The sequence below is a fragment of the Antedon mediterranea genome, chromosome 5 (assembly GCF_964355755.1).
Source record: "Antedon mediterranea chromosome 5, ecAntMedi1.1, whole genome shotgun sequence".
NCBI classification, from domain to species: domain Eukaryota; kingdom Metazoa; phylum Echinodermata; class Crinoidea; order Comatulida; family Antedonidae; genus Antedon; species Antedon mediterranea.
Genome location: NC_092674.1, coordinates 5,635,087 through 5,653,149, shown reverse-complemented (window position 1 = coordinate 5,653,149; position 18,063 = coordinate 5,635,087).

The following is an 18,063-nucleotide window of genomic DNA, read 5'->3' as shown; positions in this document are numbered from 1 at the left end:
TTTGAATACTTCCACCACACTGAGGGCAGCAGATACATCAAGGTGCAACATTTTGTTCAACTTCCTAAATCTCTTCCAAGAATGCCTGAAATGTCTCAATAAGGCCTATGGATTAATTCTAAATAACCATGGAAATAAACATTGACACTTTTTTTATTTCAGTTATGTTTTCATTTTGTTTCTTTGTCTGTTCATTCTCCCTCTGTATTTCTCCTGTTTTTTAAATTTACACAGACTACCAAACTAATTTTCTCCCACATACCATTAACATTCTGCTCTGTCAATTTTCATTTAAATGTAATAATTACAGATATTACTAATATGAAAATCATTAAATTGGCTTCCAGTCAAGACTTGATATGGTAAATACAAATTGGCAAATAACTGATTTGAAACATTCCAAATCCTTATCTTATTTGTTCATAACATACTGCAAAAATGTAAAAATAAATAATTACAAAATGTTACTCTCCAAGTATTTTACTGAGACTGAACTTTTCATGTCTGCTACAATAAAATTGGATGGAGAACTTGTTGACAAGAGGCAGACTATCTATAGTAAGGATGTAGCCTATTACGGACCTACGGTAGACTACTGCAGATTCACAGTCCCTGGTTGACGACAGATTCAAACAAGTTTTAAAATAAACTTTCAGAATTTCACACAGTTTTGTAGAAATTTATGGCTCGTTAAAATCTTAAAATATAGTTTTCAGAACTTTTGTGAACAAAACAAAAATTCTGTTCAAATTTGACATAGAAGGAAGTACATGAGTAGATACACAGAAGGTACAATTACAGAAAATATATTCCAAAAATCGAAACACTGCTGTGGAACACAAGAGCCAAGGCAGGATATGCGCAGTAGGTATCATTGGCGTATTCAGGATTTATAAAACCTCAAGAAGAAGAAGGAGGATGTGGGCCTAAAATCCTTAAATTTTCTTGATATTCATTTTTTGCATTGCATTTTTAAATCAGTAAAGCTATGGAACATTGGCCAATTGTAAAACAGCTCTTGGCACTTAATTGTTCATTGGTAATAACAGTACTACTACTAGTACTACTATATTAATACTAATAAATCAATTCTGCCAATGCATAAACTACAAACACATATATGTACAATCATTAGCCAAAATCCAAAGTGATATGTAAAAATGCAAAATATGGTTTAAATTATTATAAATCATCTGTAATTAGAAAAGTCAGAGGATATCTAAAACTATTTTTAGAAAATAGTTACCCAAAAACTTTAAGAATTCTGGCATTGAGCAAATTAACCTAAACTTCAGTTGGCACTAATTAATAGACTGTTTAAATGCATTTTAACAGATAAAGACCAGATTATGAAATGCAACCATGCGAAGAAATATTTAGACAAAAAGACGTCAATATAATATAAATGTTATGTAGTTGAAACACATATTGTAGAAATCTAAATTGGCTATAGGATAAATTACTCATTTTAAGAAAATTAATTACGATTGATTATGACCATATTATGGTTTATAAATATTATATTGGGTATTTTTAAAAATTAATTCTGATTTAGAGTCAAAATTGTTCATGTTTTCAAAGAATGGCGTTGAAAAAAAGCTAGTGTACTGTACTTTTTAAGAGACAGAAGAGGCCATTGCCTCGGATTCGTTCATGTTACATGTATTATGTCATATTAGGTTTATACCTCAATTGTTAAGATATCTAACATAAAAAACTAATGTACATGGTACATTGTGCATGTGGAACACCATCACAAAATACAATACTAATTTGAGAATGGAACATTAATTTAACAAATGGAACATTATAGCAGACAATGGAACATTATTGTAAACAGCGAAACATTAATGCAAACAACAGAAAATACTTACTTACACATGGAACATTAACTCACATATGGAACATCAATGAACTAAAGTAAAATTAATGCACTTGTGGAACATTAATTCCTGAACATGTAACATTAACGCATAGATGGAACATTAATGTGCACATGGAATAGACACAAGTTTCCTTTTAGATTGAGGAAGCAGAACAATGTTGAAAATGAAACGTATTTCCCCGACATGGAAGCAAGCAAAACACATTATTATATAGTGCATTATACCGCATGGTTTAACCTATACAAAAAAAGTAATAAAATACATAAATAGAATAGTAAAATGTCAAAAGAAAATGTTATGAATGGATATAGTTCAATTCCTCTTTGCACTTTATAAATGTAACACATTTTGCTTGCGGCACTGAAAAACCCGGCTTAACAATCAATAGGTTACCTAACCTATAACCTATATGAGACTGTCAATGAAGTACGATATATATACAAGACTCATTTAGTAATCAGTCAATGGGCTCTAAAAAGGCGGTAAAATGTTTATCGCAAAGCTAAATGTGCCAGGAAACATGTTAGCTATACGATGCCTTGAGGGCGCGTTGATGGACCTAGATTAATAGGCCTGTACTCTGTAAATCGTCGCATATTACTTTTACTGGAAATCAGCTTTTCATTGCAGCGTAAATCGGTTAATTAATTGTGGTTTATCGTGGTAACTTGTTGAAGAATCAGGCTGAAGTCAAATGCAAATAAGATATTTACATATGACCTGTAATAGGTGCATATGGAAATTAAACCAAAAATGTTTGTTTATTAAATCATTGGAATGCCAGCCATATTGGTTTACAATGATTGACTTTTTTTTCTTTGAGATAATATAAATGTATTTTGGTTAACTTTATGTTGGCTAATTGTATGCAGACGTACTCTGCGTTTAAGTTGGCTGGCCTTAGTGATGTCATAGGGTGAGACTTTAATACATAAATACTTACTAAATACTGATGTTGTGATTTTAGAACAAACAAAACAAATTATTTTTTTATCTTATGTAATATTTGTACATTTTACACATTCTCTAATACCGTTTTCTTTTTTCTTGGCAGGTATGACATCCAAATGTGAAATTATGTACATATGTACAAATAAGTATTTGAGTTATTAAAATATCAAGGGTAGATACACCACTAATTACAGTACAGACATAACACTCAAGAAATCCCCCAACTGGGATTATTTTGCCGAGACGCAGGGAAGTTTATCAGCCAATATTCAGTTACATGTGATGGTTTATGCTAAAAAGAAATAGGGTTTTTTTTCACCTTAAATAAGAAAAAACCTGATTTGTGAATTCGTTTTAGACATATGAATAATTCTGAGCATTTCCATATAAAAAGATATGTAACCACAATGTAGACATTTAAGAAATATAAAAAAATCTCAATTATAGGACAGGGGAATGTTTCATAAATTGATTTAACAGAGGCATGGGTTGGAGCACATTGGTCCAGCATGTTCCTTGCTACTACTAACAGTTCTAGTTCAACTACAACTGGTCATTATTATTAGTATTATTATTAATTATCTATTTTGGCAAAATTTAGTAGGGATTTCCACCTCAGGTCTAAAATGAGGAAACTCTTTTGAGTATCAATGCAAACATGTATAAAGTATAAATTAAATATATACAAACTTAAAAAAAACTTTAGGGAAACTGGTTCTTTAGAATCTCCTTCAGTAAATAATTAATTTAACACATTGAATGAACTAATATTATTAATTCTGAACATTGCACTTCCTAAAAATAACATTTTTATAATTAAATTATCAATTCAATGCTAGGAAATTATCTTTTTTGACAACTAAAGTTATCATGTTAAAAAAAACAACTTGTAAAAAGAACTTTAATACTTGTAAACATTCAAATAATAATATGAAAATGATAACTGGATTTGATAATCTAATGCCATACAAAATATGACATGTCAACTTCCGTATTTTTTAATTTCAATGTTGTTTGTTAAACGAGCATATGAATATGATTTGCCAACTTTTTTAGGTTTTTATAATTTTTTTCAATGTTGTTTTCAATGGGGTTTTTTTAAAGGTAGAAGGATCAAAATAAATGTAGTGGGGTCAAACAATAATCACATTTTGTAATTGGGGTTTCTTTTAAAGAAGTTGAACAAGCAAAATGTAGTGGGTCAAGCAATTATTTAGTCTACCATGGGGCTCATTATATAGGATGGGCTTACATTTGAATTAGATTTTTTTTTAGTTAGATGCTTTGAATGAAAGAAAATAAGTAAATAAGTATTTTATCAATCATATAATCTTCAAAGTGCTATATATAGCTACACTAGACATAATCCATTTAGCCAGGGTTTAAACTTATCTAGTGTTAATAGGCATGAAATCCTGTAAATTGGCCCAATACTAACAGGAAGAAAAGATCAAATGATTGATTAAGTGAGTGATTGTTGCAACAGTACAAGTTCAAGTTCAACTTAATTTCAAACTTAGAAAAAAATCTTGAAACACTGTGTGAATGTACTGTGCAGTACTGAGTGACAAAAAATGTGTTGTGGCCATATATGGACATGATGATGTCATATCACTACCATTTAGGCATATCACTACCATATATACACCCTCATCACTAACCAGCATTTTAACCAATGAACTGCAGTTTAGCATCAGTTCAGTCTCAGCCTTTTCAGGACTTGAGCATCTGCCCTTTTATTATAGTTAAAATCAAAGAAACTGGCAGACATGACATATTACACAAAAGATGGGTCTTAAATCGTTTTCAAAATACAAACAGAAAAAAAATAATGGAAGCATTAAAAATAACATACATTATTTATGTAAAGTTATTCCTTTTTGACACCAAAAAAATGATTTTGCTTTTAAAAAAAGATAAAATAAGCATCTAATTAACTGTTGTTTTGTCCACTGACTTTTTTTCTCAAAAACCTTAGACTTCTTACATATTTAAAACAAAGTTAGTAGAACAAGCAGTACACTACAACTATCGTCTTCCTCAAAAACTAGGCCGCAGTAATACCCTATTTGCGTTTGTTTATGAAAAGGCTAAGTATGGTTAAGAATTGAAGGTATAACGTAAAGATAATATAACATTAACATCATTCTAGAAATGTCGGTTTCTTTACGTCAATTAGCATCTGTAAATTTTTATTGCAGACGACAAATAGATGATAATGTGTTAATGTTTTAAGATGCGACTTTGCTTTTGATATAATTTGCAAACAAATTAATATTAGGATATCGATATCAATACTGTTTGGGTTAGATTACAGTGTGTTTCTTTCTAGTTTGGTGTTTAGTTCTATTCTAATATTTAAAGCTTTATGTGTCAATTATTTTTAGAAATTTAGTTCATAAGATGAAATGGAAAGCTAAATAGAACATAGTGCCTTAATTACTATATGAGTTTTATAAACAAAAGTCTGCAAGAAAGTTTAAAGTTGCTGTAACATCTATTTTATGGTGTTTTTTACGTTGTCATTTTTGTTACATAACTGTAGTGTTAAAGCTCTTTTCTACCAATAAACTACGTTGGAAGAAAAACATAATAGTAAAACATTATAATGCCTCTGTAACATTTATCTCAATTACATAGAGTCCTACTTCACTAATTGATAAAAGGAGGGCTCATCAAAATTAACAAGCAGGTACTTCTTATTAGTGCTCAGTAATGATGAATATAATAATGAATTATATTTTCGGTTTATTGCACTTATGCTAAATGAGAACCTAGTTTGACAATTTTTTGTAAAGACCATTGCAGTATCAACTAATAGCTAAGCTTTTCAGTATTGTTAAAAGTTTCTGCAGCACAATATAGAACCTGTAGCACTAAAATATTGAAAGACCAAAAATCTAACAAATGGGTGCAGAACAACAGAAAGTAAGTGAAATAGTCAAATTCAGGAAATGGACATCTGCATATTGGACAATATTGACAGCTTCGACACCAATGGAAGGAAAAAGATGCAGATGATGGCAGCAGCAGGAACTATGGAGAAAAAGAATCCAACTATATCTGGACAAAGACCGAAACTTCTGAAAGTGACAATGTCCGACTATGATGATGACAGTACAGTAGACAGTAGATGAGAGTACATGTACACATCTTGTGGTGTAACGCAGGGGGCAAAGGCCCTTGGTTTAGTACTCCTAAGGGGCCCTTAAATGTTGTGTAGTTGCATTGAGGCATCTCATGCTCTGGGGCCTCTGGGTTTAGCCAGTGAGTGTTTATAGCCGTTACACCACAGCATCGTAAGGGTTAACTAATCTCTTGAGAGATTATGGTATTATTACTTTATGGTTTGCTGAAGAAAATGTTTTTCAAAGCCAAAATGAAGACCAACTAAGAATTAACAAAAACCATAATGAATTGTAACCAACTTCATAAGAATACATACATCTAATACTGTACATAATTATAACTCAAACACAAGGAAACACCTAAGTCTCCCCACCCCAGTATCTGGAATTGAAATCTGTGTTTTCCGCAAAGGCACACAAAGTTCACTAAACAAATTGCATAATTAGGAAAACCTTTGGGACTATCTAATGAGCCACACTTTACTAACAGCTGCAGGTTGCCACTGCCATAATACTCTATGAATCCAAAGTGTAGAAACTTTCACTTTCATACCTAATCCTGCTCAAAATTCATTTAAAGAAGTAGCCAACAATCAAATGTAGTCTGGAGGTCATAGAAACATTGTAAAAATCAATTTGTAATCTATTCAATGGTGACTGGGTGGGAAGAATTACTCCCCTGGGGTCAATCTTTAATATAAAGAGGAAAATAGATAGTGTTTTTGTATACGTATATGCTATTAGTGAGTATCATCTCTACAGTAGTTGTGACAGGAATATAACAAGTATAAACTAGTCACAATGACTAGTAGAGCCAGGAGTCTAATCGTGATATCTTATGAACTACTGTATTAAAGGCAGGATACAGAGAGGGGGACATGATGGGCAAGTGTATTGGTCGACATAGAGGAGACTTTTAATATCCTGGAAAAAGGAAGATAACACGAAAGGTCACAGAAACATTTTAAAATACTATTATACACTAGTAAAGCTCTATAAATTTCCAGCAGAGATACACTGTAGCCTTGAATATTTATAATAAGAATTATTTAAGATAAGAAAAACCCTCAATAGGGACTTTCGTGTTATGTTGGAAGTCCTACCACCAAAGTCTGTAGCCAGGATTGTTAGAGTTAGATGTTAGATAGGGCCAGTTGTACGTAGGATTGGCAAAAGAATCCTCATGAGCTAGGCTATTAATATTACTATTGTGTCCACGGCTTATCTCTAGTTTGAAAAGGGCAGGAAAAAGTTGTTTAATTATTGATGATTGTAAAAAATTGTAAAAGTTCAAAATAATGGCATACCACACTGCATTAATGTATGTGATTCTTAATGTTATAGTATAGTTTTATCAGTTTAAACTTTCAATGACCTTTCATAATCAGAAATCATGGAAGCTATATAGACATAAGAAAAAATGGGTTTATTTTACAAATTATGATATGAACAGTTTATTCAAAATGACAGTGGATGATAAAACATGTCTTTCTTTTTTTTTTTATAAAAAAAACTATTTATATTTTTATGATTCTTCACATTTATTCAGTTAGCATATATATTTATATATATTTTATATACTATAAGTTAATAACAAAAAAAATAAAACAAAACTAACAAAAGCGTATATATAAGAAATATAAACATGTTATTGCCAAATATTAGGCCTACCAAAACATGTTTACAATGTTATCTATAATGATTTCCAAAGCCATTGGGAAAATCTAATTTTAGCTTGGTGTATGCAACTTGAAATTGCTAAAATAATAATTTATGGATTGATATTAATTTTAATTACTACATAGTGCAGTAACATAATTGATATTCCAAATATGGTATGTAGGGCGAGAAAGGTTGTTTCATGTTACCATCATTCATCAACATTATTTCTGATTCAATTCCTATAAATTATTAATAAATAAGAAAACAGATTATACTTTCATAAAAACATATATATAATATATAAATTTTAGGAAATGGAAGAGTTTGACACACAAACCAAAAATCTTTTTAAGATGCAAATTGTTTTAGCAAGAATCGGCAGATTGTTAGCTGTATATTCCTAAATGGATATCAAGCAATAACATTTAAATTTAACATTTTCCTTAAGTGTAATTGTTTTCATTCGTCTTGGAAATGTCGGATTTAAATTGTCAATAGTGGTATTGCTGCCACTTAAATATGCTGCTTATATATTCTCTGTTGACGGATTTAGTCATAAATGCATCAGACTAGAGAAGAAAGAAATAATAATATTAAGTTTCAAATGTACTTTTAAGAAAGGACAAGTTTTAAGTATAAAGATGAGAAACTGACCCTGTTTTATACAAGGAAGCAGCTTAATTCTAATGACCGCAAATGTTTAAATTATTTAACAATATTGTAAATGTTGAACATGATGTACAATATTGTTAAATAATTCATTTTTTTTATTATTAAGATATAATTATATTTTTTTCCAAAGTAAAGTTACTTTAATAGTTATTCCTATTCCAGTAGAGATATTTTCAATAATATTGTATTTCTTTTTTTCTATAGTAAATATTTCTATGAAAATAAATAATTTCAAAATCACAACTTTTATTTGTAGGAGAGATAGAATTATCATCTTAAGACCTTATTAAGAACAAGTGTATGTACTCATTTTAAGTCGCACCTTCAAATGTCTAGATATGAAGGCAGTATAAAGATGAAAGTTATAAATACAAAGGAAAAAAAAGGTTAATAATTCATGTAAAAGAAATCAACTTTAAACAACATTGAACAAAATGACATTTTAAAGTATAATGCACTTGTAAAAGTTGTAAATAAAGTCAGCAGTGGTTACTGTCAATTGTATCAAAATGGACAGGCCGAAAAACATCTTCAAAAGATACTAAATTATAAATAATTATTGTAAGCTTTTAACCAACAAACACATGACAATACTAATGTACATTACTTACAAATGTAATATTGGATCAAACATTTTGTACAACATATTTAAATAATAAAGACATTATTTAAATACAGTAATGTGTGAAGATAGGTGTTCTTTTACATATAGTTGTCATTTGTTTTATGAATAAAACAAATACACATTTACTGACACAGGGAAACTCTAAACTGCTTGGTGATACACTGAAAATTGATTAATTAATTTTGAACAATATGCCTACTGCTGAATATCCAACATTCGCATCTAAATTATTTGCAATTGTGTACTAAATTTTTCCATAATTCAGCAACATAAATAACAAACTGAGCCTAAGCCAAGACACCTAAATATTCAAATAGTCTTAAATCCTAAATAAACTAAACCCAATCTTAAAAATGACCCTAGTACCCTCTACCTCTCAGAAAAACCGACCGTAAATGATCACAATCGTCCAAATAATTAATATTTTAGGTTCATCAAAGATATTTTCCAATCTCTATACTTTTTTCTTTTTTAATGTAAAGATATTTCATTTCATCAGGAAGAAAATAAAACAATTCAACGACACAAGTTAGCATTACAATACCAGATACTAATAATGTATAAGTATCAGAGACAGGAACTAATTTGTAGACAATTTCCTTAAAGACTTTTGTACAAGATTGATATAAAGGTTCAGTAGCGCATCCAATTTTCATTACACCATAAAGTAAAACTAAATCATTACATTACGAAAAGTGTTCAATTATACTACTTTGCGTGCTACTGCGGGTAAATTTCTTTCCAAAGTACCAGAATTGATCGTTCATATCCCATTGTTCAAGACCAATTTAGCATCTTATCTTATTTTTATAGGTTCAAGTTTTTATTGAAGTGTTCACCGGAATACAAACATAAGAGTAATCTTGGCAGATTAATAGATAATAGTTACGTTGTTTATTAGCATAATATTTATATCCTGTCTAATGCAAACTTAGGCTCCTCGCCTTAGTACATTTCCCTAAGATATGTAATTACATTTCTACTGTGGAAGTAGTCTTCCAGGTCTATTGTTAAAAGGTTGCTATTCATTCAGCTAACCACTGTATTAACAGGTGAAAATAGGGAGATTGATTTGTGATGATCTAGGACTACAAACTAGTTACATCATGTTTAATTTATTGGGCACATGCAGGGACATTGGAACATTCTTCGTCAGCAGATTCTAGGTTTCCAAATCTTTTCACAAGATACACATCCTCATATGTATGAAACTTACACAGGATTTGAACATAATACCCTGAGATTAGTAGGCAAACATCATAATCATAAGCCACACAATGATTTTTACCCTGGTACATGCGTAGGTCCTATAGTTCTTAGTTTCCCACTATTTTCACTAGATACACATACCCTTACGTATGAAAACAAATACTTATACAAGATTTGAACCTTATACCCTGGGATTAGTAGGCAAACATCATCAGCCACACAATGTTTTTTTTTAAATATTAAATAAAAGACATTATTTTAGCTAGATTTATGTACAAATAGTTCCATATACAATTAGTTTGATAAAGGAGTTGGTTTTCTATTCGTAAAGCAGTTTTTATAAAATGTTGCATTGTACGCATAAAAGATTTTGGATATTAAAACTGTATACGTCAAGGTCAAAAAGAAGACAGTAGAAAATACAATCAAGAAACAAAATATTGCACATGCCAAAGACAACTACAATCAATATCTTAAAAGCTAAAATATAACAGAAATAGTTTGTGTAAAAAAAGATAGAACCAACTGCGTCCACTTGCATTACCCGTAGGAAACAGTGCGACTAACGTTGCACAATTTCTATCAAATTCTATTAGATTTGAGAGGTTTTTTGACGGTTTTCAATCTTTTAATGAAAGATGACTTTCAAAAAATGCATAAAGAATGTATTTTCGTTACGGAAGAATTGCTGAAGGTGCATACATACATATATCTGAATTCCGTAAGGCATCTTCATTTCCATAAATTCATATGAATATGAACAAACTATGAATTTCTGCTTGCCCTACTTATTACAATGATCAGGTGAATGAGTATGAAAGGCTAGAAAGACGAGATAATATGCAGGAAAACTTCACTTTACAAGATTAGTCGTATAAATAATCGCCATAGTTTTTAAGCACAATTACTGATTGTCGTTAATTGCCGGTAGATTATTTTCTAACAAGTTACAAATTATTTTTTATTTCCGCTTCCCAAAAGCAACGGTTCGCAGCTTGCTAATCAGAGGATTAGAGTTTACGACGTATCGTTTATCATTATTATTACAGGTTTCTTTTTTCTGACGGTACTAGAATTTTTATGTCAAATATATTATTATACTGCATCTAAAAATGATATATTAAACTTGTTATGTTTTTATTGTGATCCAGCTTTTTAAAACTTAACATTCATTAGAAAATGTAAGGTATCAATTTGTGAATTTAAAAATTGAAATATGGCAGGATGTTGTTGTAGGAAGTAGATTTTTTATTTTATGTATGTTTTAAGTACGTTTTAGTAAAAAAACAAATTTAAAATTCATTTTTATCAGAAAATTCTGTTTTATGTATTTTTTTGTGGTCTAATCTAAAATGATTCTATATTTCAAGTTTATCCATGCTACAAGTGGTCCATATTTAGAAGTATATGTACTTAAAACAGCTTTAATTAGAAGAAAAAAAAACAAAATTTCATTTCTAAATCAAATAGAAAGATTTGACAATTTTAAAAATAAATCCAATCATTAATTTTAAAATACAAACCTTTAAAATGTATTTTAATCAAAATATTAATAACTATGAAATGGTCTAGACAGTCATTTATGAAGCCGTATAGCAACTAATTTGCATATTCCAAATTTAAATGATTTTAGTTTATAAAGTTTTTATTTTTAATTAATTTAAACTTAAGTTAAATATACCGTACTGACGCGGGTATAAGCCCATACTCGGGTATAAGCCCACCCCCGACTTTTGACTAATTTTCATGAAAAATTAGGCACTCGGGTATAAGCCCACCCATTAATTCGAAGATCTACAGTGTGTGTCGTAATACATTATTTTGTATTTGGCGACGTCCATACACCAAATACACCTACCTTTGATCATAACCAAGCTAGGCTAATATACGCTAGGCCATATGAGGCCTAGCGGTCCTGTTTTGTTTACACTCCATCAAGGTCGAAAATCGCTTCACACACGACCCTACAAGTCGCCAAAACGGAAAACCACTATTTGGTATCGGCTGCCATAAACAAGCTTATTAAATTTCTTTGGTACATTTCTATTCAACGAACATTGTATACTTGCTTTTCTGCTTGATAAATTCTTGTTCAATTGATGTTTAAAATAAGATATTCTACGATAAATTACACGAACTATAAGCTTAATTTTCCGACACTCTACACCTCGTGTATCAGAGGCAACGTCGTACACTTGAGGGCGCTCGCTCGCATGGTGGAATACACAGTGTACATGTGCTGTTTTTGACGATCTGCAGTTTTGGATCCTCGGGTTTAAGCCCACCCCCCAAACTTGACGTGATTTCATGTTCAAGGGGGGTGGGCTTATACCCGCGTCAGTACGGTACTGTAATGTAAAATTTATAAAAAAAACATTTAAATTAAAAACAGCTACATACCTTTGAAATTCAAATTGTTACAGAAATTTAAAACAATAAAAACAAGCTAAAAATATAATTTGCATCATAAATAAAACTTTAATTACATTTTTATTATCACAAAATATTACATGTACTTTTCAATTTGAAAAATAAATTATTACCTTTTCCTTGTAAAGAAAAAAAAAGTTAAGTGCTTCTAATAAGGTAATAAAAATATCTCACCTAAAACTAAAATATAGCTATATCTCCCGTAGCTATGAATAATTTAAAATTATTCGTATATTATTCGTTTACAACATTCTTCCTGACCTCTATTTAAATTTGTATGTCGCCTTTCAATTCTCAGCGGCATGACCGAGGAGGAAAGAACAATATTAATCATAATTAATAACTACCTTCAAAATATTGCAGTTTTTAATAACATATTTATGAATGATAGTCAGGTGAGTATAGGAGAATCACTTTTTGATCTATTTTTTTAAAGGTGTGACCTAGTTGTTTTAAATGTATACTCAAAGGTAAACTGAATATCGTAAATAGTGCATTATACAGTTGAAACAGAAGGACCAACAAAGTGTTAATAGTGTCTTAATACAGTCAGATACAGTGGTGTCCGTGGGCTATAACTATACTGTTATGAGTAGGCCTACTCACAGTACTCATTGTTAAAGAATGATGTTTTAGTGTCTTGTACTCGGTTTTTTTGTATTAATATATTGTGTTGTCTCAGGAGACAGAGTTAGAGAAAGAGGACTATTGAAAAAAATGTGATAGAAGGAAAATATGAAGGTAACAAGAAGAAGAAGGAAAAAGATAACTATGCTTGATAGTTTAAAAAATAACAATACATATTCGGAACTAAAAGAAAGAAGACTAAATAGAAGAAATATGAAGAAAGAAGTGCCACATGACAAGGTAGATGGGTAGTCTCAGAGCAACACAATTTTTTATATGTATTTTATTCATTTCCGAAAATGATGCAATTGTCCACTTGTTAGGAATGTCTTCTGAATTGGTGTCTTTAAAAATGGGTTCTATTGTAATGATGTTTAAAGATTTATGGTTGAATCAAGAAATCTTTATAAATCTTCAATAAATACAACATAATTAGTTTTAAGAAATGGAACTAAAAAAGTTTCAAAAAATGATGACTCCGGGTGAATGAAACCAAGGCTGACATAGAATACATTGTATTATAGTTTTATATAATCAGATCAGAAAATCTGCAAGATGTAATTCCAAAAGCTAGACCTATTACTATTGTTGCATAACAGTTTTTTTGATTAGTGATGCTAATCTCAAATTTAACTCCAAAAGTATACTTAAGGACTGAAATATTTCCTAAAAGTATATTTTCTATCAAGAAGTAAATTCGCCATAAAAAAGTAAATTCGCAATAAAAAAAAAATTGTGAGAGATTGTTAAAAACAGCTTGACTCATGATTCAGCACACTTGCTGTATAATACATCATATTTCTTTATTTCAACTTCAATATTTCATATCCAAATGGCAATTTTAAAATGAAACGGAGAGATATTAAAAGCATGACACAGGCAAATGTATAAATGAATTTGAAACGACCGTGCTTCTGCTATTACTGGAATTGAAAAATTAATGGCTGCTGGGAAATATATCAAAGTGTCGTAAAATTCTATTAAGTTCTATAGCAAATGTAGTGCAGGTGGGTAATTTGCATACTAATGCATGTGGTATGGTATAATAAATATAGGCTGGGCTATTAAATTCATTCATTTTTGTCTTCTATAAATTTATGATTTTTCATTTTCAGTGATTTAGAAGAGAAATCGGAATGAGGTATTTTATATTGACTGAAACACATGCCTCTAGATGATATAGTTATTAGATAAAAAAAATCTGAAAATATTACTCAAGCATATAAAAACTACATCAAGTTTTAGTCTAACTTCACAAATTACGACCTTAAAAAGAAGCAAATTATATAAGGTTCTGTCTACACTATCAAACTAGTTTGAAAAAAAAAAGTGTGATGTGCCCAAACATGGTAGTGATATGCTCAAATGGTAGTAATATGCCATCATCATGTCCATATATGGGTACATCACATTTTTTTGACACATAAAGTATAGTAGTATAGACAGAGCTTAAAAACATTTCATGTTTTTAAATCTTCAGAATGACTTTGCAAGGGTGTTCCCACGCTGATTGCAAATAAGGGGAAATAAAGTCCCTTGAGTAGAAGAAAAAAAATAGTTTCTTGGTTTACTTATCTTAAGTTTCCCTATTAAGTTCATGAAGAAATTGTTTAAATTTTTTTTTTTAAACACAATTAAAATGGTAAATATGGGGGAGAGAGGAAAGGTAGAAGATGTTTGTAATGTGAATAAACTAAATGAATGTAAATTATGTTAACATTAAATTGTTAAGCAATAAAAGTAAAATTGAAATAAAAGTTCATGCCACAATAAACCAAATAATGGGGCACACCCGCTTCGCTATGAGTTTGATCTAATGTTCAAACACTAATGAGAAAGAGTAAAGTGAAAAATAGATTATTCTTAGTACTTATATTAAGATAACAAATATTTCCGTATATTTCAAGAATATTTATGAACTAAATATTACCCAACAACATAAATTTAATTTTTCCCAACAGGATTACTGAACAGAATGATAAGTGAAGCATAGCAAAAACAAGCATAACTGGGACAGGGCATAGTGCACTACCGTTTCTCATGGGAAAAGACTGGTCTACTGGGATATAATACAAATACTAGATATAAGTTTGTTTTGATTAGAACTTGTTGCCAAGAAATCAAAACCATTAACGCTGAAATATTACTCTTAATGAACTATGATTGATTTCCTTGGTAATATTAGTGTATATGCATCCTAAAAAAATGAAAAAAAGGTGCAGAAAAAATTCTGAAAATCTTTGATCAACTGAAATAAATATCCATACATTTCAGAAAAGAAAAAAGGAATCAACCTAATATTGATTGCTACAAACAACCTGTTCTGTGGCTATGTGTAGCCAATTCCAGATAGGTCATGCTAAGACATTTAAAAAAATAAAATACAGTATGGATGGGCGATTTTTTGGGAATCCAATCATACTAAAATCTCAAGTGGAACGTTCTTCAAACTGAAGTTATATCTGTCCCTTGTGTGCCATCTTTAAAAGATGACTGGGGACCCTTTCCCAGGAATGCATGTATAGTCAAGCTATCAAGTATGAAGTATAGAAATTTCTAAGTAATAAAGTAATATGTAAGTATTTTGTAAATCCTTGCATAGGGATGATAGTTTTACTACTGATAGCCAATAAATGATAATCCCTCAATATCAAATATCAGATAGACAAAACCTAAGAGATTAGATAACAATAATAATTGTAGAGGGCAGAATATACAGTCATAGCTAAATTCATGGAAATCAAAATTGATTTTATTGAAGTAATAGTCAAATCATAATAATGGCCCAACAGATAATTATATCTATTTTTTTTAACAACTTACAAATCAATTTGGAACACATAGAATTTGTTTTTATAAAGCTTGCCCTTATACTTCTGCGTCATAAACTTCTCCAATTCAAATGTTTAATTTCACCTGATCAACTGATAATTAACTGAAGAACAATAACTTTTAATTCTATAAACAGGTTTAGGTAAACTTTCATAAAAAGTGAAACTACCCATAATGCATCCTGTTATTATTTGACCTTGACTAATTGTCATTGACCTTGAAGAAACAACCCCCTCTAGAAACATACCCTCAGAGATTTATAATTCACTTATTACCACAAATTCTTTTTATTCATCAGACAATTTGTCCTCATCCATCAATACGACAACCATTGACACTATCTTTATCGAAGTCACTTATCTGGCGGAAGATTCTTGATAGAACCTGTGGCAACCTGAGCGAAAATGCGATAAAAGCAAGATCACCTGTTTTGAGAAATTAGGTCTAGGTCAGGTGTACATGTGAACAGAACACAGAAAGCGAAGAACGAAGAAAACTTTACACTCTAACTATTAAACATAGATATTTGTGATCTACTCAGTAGTGAAATGTGTATAAGTTAACTAAAAATTAAATAATAAATAGTAGGCCTATCAGTAGGCTTATAGTTTCAATATTCTATTGATATTCATCAGTACAGGTTTAAAGAAGAATATGTAGAAATTGTAGGCCTATTAATATTATTTGGATTGAAATTCGTTTAAACTAATCTGTAGCATAGCATCATTGTGGACATACAAAATATTAATTTTATAAACTTCTTTTGTTTAGGGATAAAATAAATACAAATTTAAGGCGAAGTTCAACAGTTCAATGCTTATATTGTTTATGACAAAGCATTAAACGGATATCTTATTTCAAAAGTTTAGCTCTATATTAATAAAAAATAAATCATTGGAGAACCACTGGGGTCCCCATAGCCTATACCATTATAAATGTATTCCAAGGCCACTACAATCAATGACATGTCCACTTTTGATCTAGGTAAAGATGGAACACTCCAGGGAACTCAAAATATAAATAGATAAACTGAATGATGAGTGAAGGGTAGGGGGGTTAATTCTCTGAGGTTTTTAGATAAGATCGGACTTTGACTTTGAAGTCTCTTGGTACGTCTGCACCCTTATTCACTAGGGAGAAACTTCTTCGGTCTCCATCACAGATATAATATTTACTAAATTCATGAATTGTGATTCCAAATATAAAACAGATTTTAAGATGACTAAAGCTTGTGTACTTTTTAGGATAACATTTATATCTATTTCAAACGGATGAAAAGGTTAAACCAACTAATATTAGATTATACCGTTTTCGAAGATGAAAATAATAAGGATAACAGAATATAAAATCTACAATTAATTTAATATATTTAAACTGGACATAAGTTGTTATAAACCAGCATTTAATGCTCATATGTGTTAATCACATTAACAACATATTAATGATTTATTAACTTCTAGTTTTACACGCATGATCTATTAGTGTGCGATGAACACGTACATTTCCTTTACTATGTGAGTGAATATTAATAAACACCTGAGATTATGACCTAATTTTAGAACATCATGTAGGCCTAAAACTCTCAAAATAATGTTGTGTGGAATTTTGTAGAAAAGTGAATTCATTCCTCTTAAGACAAATTAACCATTTCTAATGTCATAAAGGAGTATTAATGGGCACCAGCTAGGAAGACATACAATCTGCACAAATAAAGAAATATTGACCTTATAAAGTTTGTATGACTTCAAATTCAAAAATTAACTTGCTGGGTGATCTTCAGGAGAACATAGGGTTGTTATATCCAATATTTGGGTTTTAACTGAAATAAGAACAGGGTAAAATACTGTGGTAACAAATAATCATATTAATTTACTTAACTTAATTCATTGTATAAACTTAATTTAATTTATATAATTTAAAAAATGATGTGGGCAAGCATCCTCTTTGGGCATGCATCCCTTGGGCAATTCTTACTTTTCCAATGAAAAATATGAAAACAAAAAATAACCAATTGTTTTTGTTTATCATTTTATTAAAAAAT